This window comes from Phyllobates terribilis, unplaced genomic scaffold (assembly GCF_046119375.1).
Source record: "Phyllobates terribilis strain yellow unplaced genomic scaffold, ASM4611937v1 Scaffold_3__8_contigs__length_932513732, whole genome shotgun sequence".
NCBI classification, from domain to species: Eukaryota; Metazoa; Chordata; class Amphibia; order Anura; family Dendrobatidae; genus Phyllobates; species Phyllobates terribilis.
The window spans coordinates 633,830,991-633,843,884 of record NW_027362763.1 but is presented as its reverse complement, the minus strand read 5'-3'; positions in this window follow the sequence as shown (position 1 = coordinate 633,843,884).

Sequence of the window (12,894 nt, the reverse complement as noted above, 5' to 3'; positions counted from 1 at the left end):
GAGCAATTCGCCCAATGAGTCCTTGATATTTAGTCGTTTTCAGCCAATTTTCTGGATTTTTGAAAATTTCACTTTTTTGTGAAAATACCACTAAATAAGGGAATAATATGTGTGAGGGTACTCCAGGAGAGTTCCAAATGTGTGTGGGTAGAATATATATCCCACGGGGGTAAAATTGAAAAAAGTTGAAAAAAATATTTTTTTGGACTTAGTCATTTTTCCGGCGTTTATCAGACTTTCAATTAGGGGAAATGTCATTGAGCGTTCCGATTTCAGTTCCAGAGCGATTCGCCCAATGAGTCCTTGATATTTAGTCGTTTTCAGCCACTAGTTTGGATTTTTGAAAATTTCTCTTTTTTGTGAAAATATCCACTAAATGAGGGAATAATATGTGTGAGGGTACCCCAGAAGAGTTCCAAATGTGTGTGGGTAGAATATATATCCTACGGGGGTAAAATTGAAAAAAGTTGAAAAAATTTTTTTCTTGGACTTAGTCATTTTTCTGGCGTTTATCAGACTTTCAGATAGGGCAAATGTCAGTGAGCTTTCCGATTTCAGTTCCAGAGCGATTCGCCCAGTGAGTCCTTGATATTTAGTCATTTTCAGCCAATATTTTGGATTTTTGAAAATTTCTCTTTTTTGTGAAAATATCCACTAAATGAGGGAATAATATGTGTGAGGGTACTCCAGGAGAGTTCCAAATGTGTGTGGGTAGAATATATATCCCACGGGGGTAAAATTGAAAAAAGTTGAAAAAAATATTTTTTTGGACTTAGTCATTTTTCTGGCATTTATCAGACTTTCAGATAGGGCAAATGGCAGTGAGCATTCCGTTTCAGTTCCAGAGCAATTCGCCCAATGAGTGGTTGATATTTAGTCATTTTCAGCCAATATTTAGAATTTTTGAAAATTTCTCTTTTTTGTGAAAATATCCACTAAATGAGGGAATAATATGTGTGAGAGTACCCCAGGAGAGTTCCAAATGTGTGTGGGTAGAATATATATCCCACGGGGGTAAAATTGAAAGAAGTTGAAAAATTTTTTTTCTTGGACTTAGTCATTTTTCCGGCGTTTATCAGACTTTCAGATAGGGCAAATGGCAGTGAGCATTCCGTTTCAGTTCCAGAGCAATTCGCCCAATGAGTCCTTGATATTTAGTCATTTTCAGCCAATATTTTGGATTTTTGAAAATTTCTCTTTTTTGTGAAAATATCCACTAAATGAGGGAATAATATGTGTGAGGGTACCCCAGGAGAGTTCCAAATGTGCGTGGGTAGAATATATATCCCACGGGGGTAAAATTGAAAAAAGTTGAAAAAAATTTTTTTTTGGACTTAGTCATTTTTCCGGCGTTTATCAGACTTTTAGATAGGGCAAATGTCAGTGAGTGTTCCGATTTCAGTTCCAGAGCGATTCGCCCAATGAGTCCTTGATATTTAGTCATTTTTAGCCAATATTTTGGATTTTTGAAAATTTCACTTTTTTGTGAAAATATCCACTAAATGAGGGAATAATATGTGTGAGGGTACTCCAGGAGAGTACCAAATGTGCGTGGGTAGAATATATATCCCACGGGGGTAAAATTGAAAAAAGTTCAAAAAAATATTTTTTTGGACTTAGTCATTTTTCTGCCATTTATCAGACTTTCAGATAGGGCAAATGGCAGTGAGCATTCCGTTTCAGTTCCAGAGCAATTCGCCCAATGAGTCCTTGATATTTAGTCATTTTCAGCCAATATTTTGGATTTTTGAAAATTTCTCTTTTTTGTGAAAATATCCACTAAATGAGGGAATAATATGTGTGAGGGTACCCCAGGAGAGTTCCAAATGTGTGTGGGTAGAATATATATCCCACGGGGGTAAAATTGAAAAAAGTTGAAAAAAAATTTTTCTTGGACTTAGTCATTTTTCTGGCGTTTATCAGACTTTCAGATAGGGCAAATGTCAGTGAGCGTTCCGATTTTAGTTCCAGAGCGATTCGCCCAATGAGTCCTTGATATTTAGTCGTTTTCAGACACTAGTTTGGATTTTTGAAAATTTCTCTTTTTTTGTGAAAATATCCACTAAATGAGGGAATAATATGTGTGAAGGTACCCCAGGAGAGTACCAAATGTGCGTGGGTAGAATATATATCCCACGGGGGTAAAATTGAAAAAAGTTGAAAAAAATTTTTTTTTGGACTTAGTCATTTTTCCGGCGTTTATCAGACTTTTAGATAGGGCAAATGTCAGTGAGTGTTCCGATTTCAGTTCCAGAGCGATTCGCCCAATGAGTCCTTGATATTTAGTCGTTTTTAGCCAATATTTTGGATTTTTGAAAATTTCACTTTTTTGTGAAAATATCCACTAAATGAGGGAATAATATGTGTGAGGGTACCCCAGGAGAGTTCCAAATGTGCGTGGGTAGAATATATATCCCACGGGGGTAAAATTGAAAAAAGTTGAAAAAAATTTTTTTCTTGGACTTAGTCATTTTTCTGGCGTTTATCAGACTTTCAGATAGGGCAAATGTCAGTGAGTGTTACGATTTCAGTTCCCGAGCGATTCGCCCAATGAGTCCTTGATATTTAGTCGTTTTCAGCCAATATTTTGCATTTTTGAAAATTTCTCTTTTTTGTGAAAATATCCACTAAATGAGGGAATAATATGTGTGAGGGTACCCCAGGAGAGTTCCAAATGTGTGTGGGTAGAATATATATCCCACGGGGGTAAAATTGAAAAAAGTTGAAAAAAAATTTTTCTTGGACTTAGTCATTTTTCTGGCGTTTATCAGACTTTCAGATAGGGCAAATGTCAGTGAGCGTTCCGATTTTAGTTCCAGAGCGATTCGCCCAATGAGTCCTTGATATTTAGTCGTTTTCAGACACTAGTTTGGATTTTTGAAAATTTCTCTTTTTTTGTGAAAATATCCACTAAATGAGGGAATAATATGTGCGAAGGTACCCCAGGAGAGTACCAAATGTGCGTGGGTAGAATATATATCCCACGGGGGTAAAATTGAAAAAAGTTGAAAAAAATTTTTTTTTGGACTTAGTCATTTTTCCGGCGTTTATCAGACTTTTAGATAGGGCAAATGTCAGTGAGTGTTCCGATTTCAGTTCCAGAGCGATTCGCCCAATGAGTCCTTGATATTTAGTCGTTTTTAGCCAATATTTTGGATTTTTGAAAATTTCACTTTTTTGTGAAAATATCCACTAAATGAGGGAATAATATGTGTGAGGGTACCCCAGGAGAGTTCCAAATGTGCGTGGGTAGAATATATATCCCACGGGGGTAAAATTGAAAAAAGTTGAAAAAAATTTTTTTCTTGGACTTAGTCATTTTTCTGGCGTTTATCAGACTTTCAGATAGGGCAAATGTCAGTGAGTGTTCCGATTTCAGTTCCCGAGCGATTCGCCCAATGAGTCCTTGATATTTAGTCGTTTTCAGCCAATATTTTGCATTTTTGAAAATTTCTCTTTTTTGTGAAAATATCCACTAAATGAGGGAATAATATGTGTGAGGGTACCCCAGGAGAGTCCCAAATGTGTGTGGGTAGATTATATATCCCACGGGGGTAAAATTGAAAAAAGTTGAAAAATATTTTTTTTTGGGCCTAGTCATTTTTCCGGCGTTTATCAGACTTTCAGATAGGGGAAATGTCATTGAGCATTCCGATTTCAGTTCCAGAGCGATTCGCCCAATGAGTCCTTGATATTTATTCGTTTTCAGCCAATATTTTGCATTTTTGAAAATTTCTCTTTTTTGTGAAAATATCCACTAAATGAGGGAATAATATGTGTGAGGGTACCCCAGGAGAGTTCCAAATGTGTGTGGGTAGAATATATATCCCACGGGGGTAAAATTTAAAAAAGTTGAAAAATTTTTTTTCTTGGACTTAGTCATTTTTCCGACGTTTATCAGACTTTCAGATAATGTCAGTGAGCGTTCCGATTTCAGTTCCAGAGCGATTCGCCCAATGAGTCCTTGATATTTAGTCGTTTTTAGCCAATATTTTGGATTTTTGAAAATTTCTCTTTTTTGTGAAAATATCCACTAAATGAGGGAATAATATGTGTGAGGGTACCCCAGGAGAGTTCCAAATGTGTGTGGGTAGAATATATATCCCACGGGGGTAAAATTTAAAAAAGTTGAAAAAATTTTTTTCTTGGACTTAGTCATTTTTCCGACGTTTATCAGACTTTCAGATAATGTCAGTGAGCGTTCCGATTTCAGTTCCAGAGCGATTCGCCCAATGAGTCCTTGATATTTAGTCGTTTTTAGCCAATATTTTGGATTTTTGAAAATTTCTCTTTTTTGTGAAAATATCCACTAAATGAGGGAATAATATGTGTGAGGGTACCCCAGGAGAGTTCCAAATGTGTGTGGGTAGAATATATATCCCACGGGGGTAAAATTTAAAAAAGTTGAAAAATTTTTTTTCTTGGACTTAGTAATTTTTCTGGCGTTTATCAGACTTTCAGATAGGGCAAATGTCAGTGAGCATTCCGATTTCAGTTCCAGAGCGATTCGCCCAGTGAGTCCTTGATATTTAGTTGTTTTCAGCCAATATTTTGGATTTTTGAAAATTTCTCTTTTTTGTGAAAATATCCACTAAATAAGGGAATAATATGTGTGAGGGTACTCCAGGAGAGTTCCAAATGTGTGTGGGTAGAATATATATCCCACGGGGGTAAAATTGAAAAAAGTTGAAAAAATTTTTTTCATGGACTTAGTCATTTTTCTGGCATTTATCAGACTGTCAGATAGGACAAATGGCAGTGAGCATTCCGTTTCAGTTCCAGAGCAATTCGCCCAATGAGTCCTTGATATTTAGTCATTTTCAGCCAATATTTTGGATTTTTGAAAATTTCTCTTTTTTGTGAAAATATCCACTAAATGAGGGAATAATATGTGTGAGGGTACCCCAGAAGAGTTCCAAATGTGTGTGGGTAGAATATATATCCCACGGGGGTAAAATTGAAAGAAGTTGAAAAATTTTTTTTCTTGGACTTAGTCATTTTTCCGGCGTTTATCAGACTTTCAATTAGGGGAAATGTCATTGAGCGTTCCGATTTCAGTTCCAGAGCGATTCGCCCAATGAGTCCTTGATATTTAGTCGTTTTCAGCCACTAGTTTGGATTTTTGAAAATTTCTCTTTTTTGTGAAAATATCCACTAAATGAGGGAATAATATGTGTGAGGGTACCCCAGGAGAGTTCCAAATGTGCGTGGGTAGAATATATATCCCACGGGGGTAAAATTGAAAAAAGTTGAAAAAAATTTTTTTTTGGACTTAGTCATTTTTCCGGCGTTTATCAGACTTTTAGATAGGGCAAATGTCAGTGAGTGTTCCGATTTCAGTTCCAGAGCGATTCGCCCAATGAGTCCTTGATATTTAGTCATTTTTAGCCAATATTTTGGATTTTTGAAAATTTCACTTTTTTGTGAAAATATCCACTAAATGAGGGAATAATATGTGTGAGGGTACTCCAGGAGAGTACCAAATGTGCGTGGGTAGAATATATATCCCACGGGGGTAAAATTGAAAAAAGTTCAAAAAAATATTTTTTTGGACTTAGTCATTTTTCTGCCATTTATCAGACTTTCAGATAGGGCAAATGGCAGTGAGCATTCCGTTTCAGTTCCAGAGCAATTCGCCCAATGAGTCCTTGATATTTAGTCATTTTCAGCCAATATTTTGGATTTTTGAAAATTTCTCTTTTTTGTGAAAATATCCACTAAATGAGGGAATAATATGTGTGAGGGTACCCCAGGAGAGTTCCAAATGTGTGTGGGTAGAATATATATCCCACGGGGGTAAAATTGAAAAAAGTTGAAAAAAAATTTTTCTTGGACTTAGTCATTTTTCTGGCGTTTATCAGACTTTCAGATAGGGCAAATGTCAGTGAGCGTTCCGATTTTAGTTCCAGAGCGATTCGCCCAATGAGTCCTTGATATTTAGTCGTTTTCAGACACTAGTTTGGATTTTTGAAAATTTCTCTTTTTTTGTGAAAATATCCACTAAATGAGGGAATAATATGTGTGAAGGTACCCCAGGAGAGTACCAAATGTGCGTGGGTAGAATATATATCCCACGGGGGTAAAATTGAAAAAAGTTGAAAAAAATTTTTTTTTGGACTTAGTCATTTTTCCGGCGTTTATCAGACTTTTAGATAGGGCAAATGTCAGTGAGTGTTCCGATTTCAGTTCCAGAGCGATTCGCCCAATGAGTCTTTGATATTTAGTCGTTTTTAGCCAATATTTTGGATTTTTGAAAATTTCACTTTTTTGTGAAAATATCCACTAAATGAGGGAATAATATGTGTGAGGGTACCCCAGGAGAGTTCCAAATGTGTGTGGGTAGAATATATATCCCACGGGGGTAAAATTGAAAATAGTTGAAAAAAATATTTTTTTGGACTTAGTCATTTTTCCGGCGTTTATCAGACTTTCAGATAGGGGAAATGTCATTGAGCGTTCCGATTTCAGTTCCAGAGCAATTCGCCCAATGAGTCCTTGATATTTAGTCGTTTTCAGCCAATTTTCTGGATTTTTGAAAATTTCACTTTTTTGTGAAAATACCACTAAATAAGGGAATAATATGTGTGAGGGTACTCCAGGAGAGTTCCAAATGTGTGTGGGTAGAATATATATCCCACGGGGGTAAAATTGAAAAAAGTTGAAAAAAATATTTTTTTGGACTTAGTCATTTTTCCGGCGTTTATCAGACTTTCAATTAGGGGAAATGTCATTGAGCGTTCCGATTTCAGTTCCAGAGCGATTCGCCCAATGAGTCCTTGATATTTAGTCGTTTTCAGCCACTAGTTTGGATTTTTGAAAATTTCTCTTTTTTGTGAAAATATCCACTAAATGAGGGAATAATATGTGTGAGGGTACCCCAGAAGAGTTCCAAATGTGTGTGGGTAGAATATATATCCTACGGGGGTAAAATTGAAAAAAGTTGAAAAAATTTTTTTCTTGGACTTAGTCATTTTTCTGGCGTTTATCAGACTTTCAGATAGGGCAAATGTCAGTGAGCTTTCCGATTTCAGTTCCAGAGCGATTCGCCCAGTGAGTCCTTGATATTTAGTCATTTTCAGCCAATATTTTGGATTTTTGAAAATTTCTCTTTTTTGTGAAAATATCCACTAAATGAGGGAATAATATGTGTGAGGGTACTCCAGGAGAGTTCCAAATGTGTGTGGGTAGAATATATATCCCACGGGGGTAAAATTGAAAAAAGTTGAAAAAAATATTTTTTTGGACTTAGTCATTTTTCTGGCATTTATCAGACTTTCAGATAGGGCAAATGGCAGTGAGCATTCCGTTTCAGTTCCAGAGCAATTCGCCCAATGAGTGGTTGATATTTAGTCATTTTCAGCCAATATTTAGAATTTTTGAAAATTTCTCTTTTTTGTGAAAATATCCACTAAATGAGGGAATAATATGTGTGAGAGTACCCCAGGAGAGTTCCAAATGTGTGTGGGTAGAATATATATCCCACGGGGGTAAAATTGAAAGAAGTTGAAAAATTTTTTTTCTTGGACTTAGTCATTTTTCCGGCGTTTATCAGACTTTCAGATAGGGCAAATGGCAGTGAGCATTCCGTTTCAGTTCCAGAGCAATTCGCCCAATGAGTCCTTGATATTTAGTCATTTTCAGCCAATATTTTGGATTTTTGAAAATTTCTCTTTTTTGTGAAAATATCCACTAAATGAGGGAATAATATGTGTGAGGGTACCCCAGGAGAGTTCCAAATGTGCGTGGGTAGAATATATATCCCACGGGGGTAAAATTGAAAAAAGTTGAAAAAAATTTTTTTTTGGACTTAGTCATTTTTCCGGCGTTTATCAGACTTTTAGATAGGGCAAATGTCAGTGAGTGTTCCGATTTCAGTTCCAGAGCGATTCGCCCAATGAGTCCTTGATATTTAGTCATTTTTAGCCAATATTTTGGATTTTTGAAAATTTCACTTTTTTGTGAAAATATCCACTAAATGAGGGAATAATATGTGTGAGGGTACTCCAGGAGAGTACCAAATGTGCGTGGGTAGAATATATATCCCACGGGGGTAAAATTGAAAAAAGTTCAAAAAAATATTTTTTTGGACTTAGTCATTTTTCTGCCATTTATCAGACTTTCAGATAGGGCAAATGGCAGTGAGCATTCCGTTTCAGTTCCAGAGCAATTCGCCCAATGAGTCCTTGATATTTAGTCATTTTCAGCCAATATTTTGGATTTTTGAAAATTTCTCTTTTTTGTGAAAATATCCACTAAATGAGGGAATAATATGTGTGAGGGTACCCCAGGAGAGTTCCAAATGTGTGTGGGTAGAATATATATCCCACGGGGGTAAAATTGAAAAAAGTTGAAAAAAAATTTTTCTTGGACTTAGTCATTTTTCTGGCGTTTATCAGACTTTCAGATAGGGCAAATGTCAGTGAGCGTTCCGATTTTAGTTCCAGAGCGATTCGCCCAATGAGTCCTTGATATTTAGTCGTTTTCAGACACTAGTTTGGATTTTTGAAAATTTCTCTTTTTTTGTGAAAATATCCACTAAATGAGGGAATAATATGTGTGAAGGTACCCCAGGAGAGTACCAAATGTGCGTGGGTAGAATATATATCCCACGGGGGTAAAATTGAAAAAAGTTGAAAAAAATTTTTTTTTGGACTTAGTCATTTTTCCGGCGTTTATCAGACTTTTAGATAGGGCAAATGTCAGTGAGTGTTCCGATTTCAGTTCCAGAGCGATTCGCCCAATGAGTCCTTGATATTTAGTCGTTTTTAGCCAATATTTTGGATTTTTGAAAATTTCACTTTTTTGTGAAAATATCCACTAAATGAGGGAATAATATGTGTGAGGGTACCCCAGGAGAGTTCCAAATGTGCGTGGGTAGAATATATATCCCACGGGGGTAAAATTGAAAAAAGTTGAAAAAAATTTTTTTCTTGGACTTAGTCATTTTTCTGGCGTTTATCAGACTTTCAGATAGGGCAAATGTCAGTGAGTGTTACGATTTCAGTTCCCGAGCGATTCGCCCAATGAGTCCTTGATATTTAGTCGTTTTCAGCCAATATTTTGCATTTTTGAAAATTTCTCTTTTTTGTGAAAATATCCACTAAATGAGGGAATAATATGTGTGAGGGTACCCCAGGAGAGTTCCAAATGTGTGTGGGTAGAATATATATCCCACGGGGGTAAAATTGAAAAAAGTTGAAAAAAAATTTTTCTTGGACTTAGTCATTTTTCTGGCGTTTATCAGACTTTCAGATAGGGCAAATGTCAGTGAGCGTTCCGATTTTAGTTCCAGAGCGATTCGCCCAATGAGTCCTTGATATTTAGTCGTTTTCAGACACTAGTTTGGATTTTTGAAAATTTCTCTTTTTTTGTGAAAATATCCACTAAATGAGGGAATAATATGTGCGAAGGTACCCCAGGAGAGTACCAAATGTGCGTGGGTAGAATATATATCCCACGGGGGTAAAATTGAAAAAAGTTGAAAAAAATTTTTTTTTGGACTTAGTCATTTTTCCGGCGTTTATCAGACTTTTAGATAGGGCAAATGTCAGTGAGTGTTCCGATTTCAGTTCCAGAGCGATTCGCCCAATGAGTCCTTGATATTTAGTCGTTTTTAGCCAATATTTTGGATTTTTGAAAATTTCACTTTTTTGTGAAAATATCCACTAAATGAGGGAATAATATGTGTGAGGGTACCCCAGGAGAGTTCCAAATGTGCGTGGGTAGAATATATATCCCACGGGGGTAAAATTGAAAAAAGTTGAAAAAAATTTTTTTCTTGGACTTAGTCATTTTTCTGGCGTTTATCAGACTTTCAGATAGGGCAAATGTCAGTGAGTGTTCCGATTTCAGTTCCCGAGCGATTCGCCCAATGAGTCCTTGATATTTAGTCGTTTTCAGCCAATATTTTGCATTTTTGAAAATTTCTCTTTTTTGTGAAAATATCCACTAAATGAGGGAATAATATGTGTGAGGGTACCCCAGGAGAGTCCCAAATGTGTGTGGGTAGATTATATATCCCACGGGGGTAAAATTGAAAAAAGTTGAAAAATATTTTTTTTTGGGCCTAGTCATTTTTCCGGCGTTTATCAGACTTTCAGATAGGGGAAATGTCATTGAGCATTCCGATTTCAGTTCCAGAGCGATTCGCCCAATGAGTCCTTGATATTTATTCGTTTTCAGCCAATATTTTGCATTTTTGAAAATTTCTCTTTTTTGTGAAAATATCCACTAAATGAGGGAATAATATGTGTGAGGGTACCCCAGGAGAGTTCCAAATGTGTGTGGGTAGAATATATATCCCACGGGGGTAAAATTTAAAAAAGTTGAAAAATTTTTTTTCTTGGACTTAGTCATTTTTCCGACGTTTATCAGACTTTCAGATAATGTCAGTGAGCGTTCCGATTTCAGTTCCAGAGCGATTCGCCCAATGAGTCCTTGATATTTAGTCGTTTTTAGCCAATATTTTGGATTTTTGAAAATTTCTCTTTTTTGTGAAAATATCCACTAAATGAGGGAATAATATGTGTGAGGGTACCCCAGGAGAGTTCCAAATGTGTGTGGGTAGAATATATATCCCACGGGGGTAAAATTTAAAAAAGTTGAAAAAATTTTTTTCTTGGACTTAGTCATTTTTCCGACGTTTATCAGACTTTCAGATAATGTCAGTGAGCGTTCCGATTTCAGTTCCAGAGCGATTCGCCCAATGAGTCCTTGATATTTAGTCGTTTTTAGCCAATATTTTGGATTTTTGAAAATTTCTCTTTTTTGTGAAAATATCCACTAAATGAGGGAATAATATGTGTGAGGGTACCCCAGGAGAGTTCCAAATGTGTGTGGGTAGAATATATATCCCACGGGGGTAAAATTTAAAAAAGTTGAAAAATTTTTTTTCTTGGACTTAGTAATTTTTCTGGCGTTTATCAGACTTTCAGATAGGGCAAATGTCAGTGAGCATTCCGATTTCAGTTCCAGAGCGATTCGCCCAGTGAGTCCTTGATATTTAGTTGTTTTCAGCCAATATTTTGGATTTTTGAAAATTTCTCTTTTTTGTGAAAATATCCACTAAATAAGGGAATAATATGTGTGAGGGTACTCCAGGAGAGTTCCAAATGTGTGTGGGTAGAATATATATCCCACGGGGGTAAAATTGAAAAAAGTTGAAAAAATTTTTTTCATGGACTTAGTCATTTTTCTGGCATTTATCAGACTGTCAGATAGGACAAATGGCAGTGAGCATTCCGTTTCAGTTCCAGAGCAATTCGCCCAATGAGTCCTTGATATTTAGTCATTTTCAGCCAATATTTTGGATTTTTGAAAATTTCTCTTTTTTGTGAAAATATCCACTAAATGAGGGAATAATATGTGTGAGGGTACCCCAGAAGAGTTCCAAATGTGTGTGGGTAGAATATATATCCCACGGGGGTAAAATTGAAAGAAGTTGAAAAATTTTTTTTCTTGGACTTAGTCATTTTTCCGGCGTTTATCAGACTTTCAATTAGGGGAAATGTCATTGAGCGTTCCGATTTCAGTTCCAGAGCGATTCGCCCAATGAGTCCTTGATATTTAGTCGTTTTCAGCCACTAGTTTGGATTTTTGAAAATTTCTCTTTTTTGTGAAAATATCCACTAAATGAGGGAATAATATGTGTGAGGGTACCCCAGGAGAGTTCCAAATGTGCGTGGGTAGAATATATATCCCACGGGGGTAAAATTGAAAAAAGTTGAAAAAAATTTTTTTTTGGACTTAGTCATTTTTCCGGCGTTTATCAGACTTTTAGATAGGGCAAATGTCAGTGAGTGTTCCGATTTCAGTTCCAGAGCGATTCGCCCAATGAGTCCTTGATATTTAGTCATTTTTAGCCAATATTTTGGATTTTTGAAAATTTCACTTTTTTGTGAAAATATCCACTAAATGAGGGAATAATATGTGTGAGGGTACTCCAGGAGAGTACCAAATGTGCGTGGGTAGAATATATATCCCACGGGGGTAAAATTGAAAAAAGTTCAAAAAAATATTTTTTTGGACTTAGTCATTTTTCTGCCATTTATCAGACTTTCAGATAGGGCAAATGGCAGTGAGCATTCCGTTTCAGTTCCAGAGCAATTCGCCCAATGAGTCCTTGATATTTAGTCATTTTCAGCCAATATTTTGGATTTTTGAAAATTTCTCTTTTTTGTGAAAATATCCACTAAATGAGGGAATAATATGTGTGAGGGTACCCCAGGAGAGTTCCAAATGTGTGTGGGTAGAATATATATCCCACGGGGGTAAAATTGAAAAAAGTTGAAAAAAAATTTTTCTTGGACTTAGTCATTTTTCTGGCGTTTATCAGACTTTCAGATAGGGCAAATGTCAGTGAGCGTTCCGATTTTAGTTCCAGAGCGATTCGCCCAATGAGTCCTTGATATTTAGTCGTTTTCAGACACTAGTTTGGATTTTTGAAAATTTCTCTTTTTTTGTGAAAATATCCACTAAATGAGGGAATAATATGTGTGAAGGTACCCCAGGAGAGTACCAAATGTGCGTGGGTAGAATATATATCCCACGGGGGTAAAATTGAAAAAAGTTGAAAAAAATTTTTTTTTGGACTTAGTCATTTTTCCGGCGTTTATCAGACTTTTAGATAGGGCAAATGTCAGTGAGTGTTCCGATTTCAGTTCCAGAGCGATTCGCCCAATGAGTCCTTGATATTTAGTCGTTTTTAGCCAATATTTTGGATTTTTGAAAATTTCACTTTTTTGTGAAAATATCCACTAAATGAGGGAATAATATGTGTGAGGGTACCCCAGGAGAGTTCCAAATGTGCGTGGGTAGAATATATATCCCACGGGGGTAAAATTGAAAAAAGTTGAAAAAAATTTTTTTCTTGGACTTAGTCATTTTTCTGGCGTT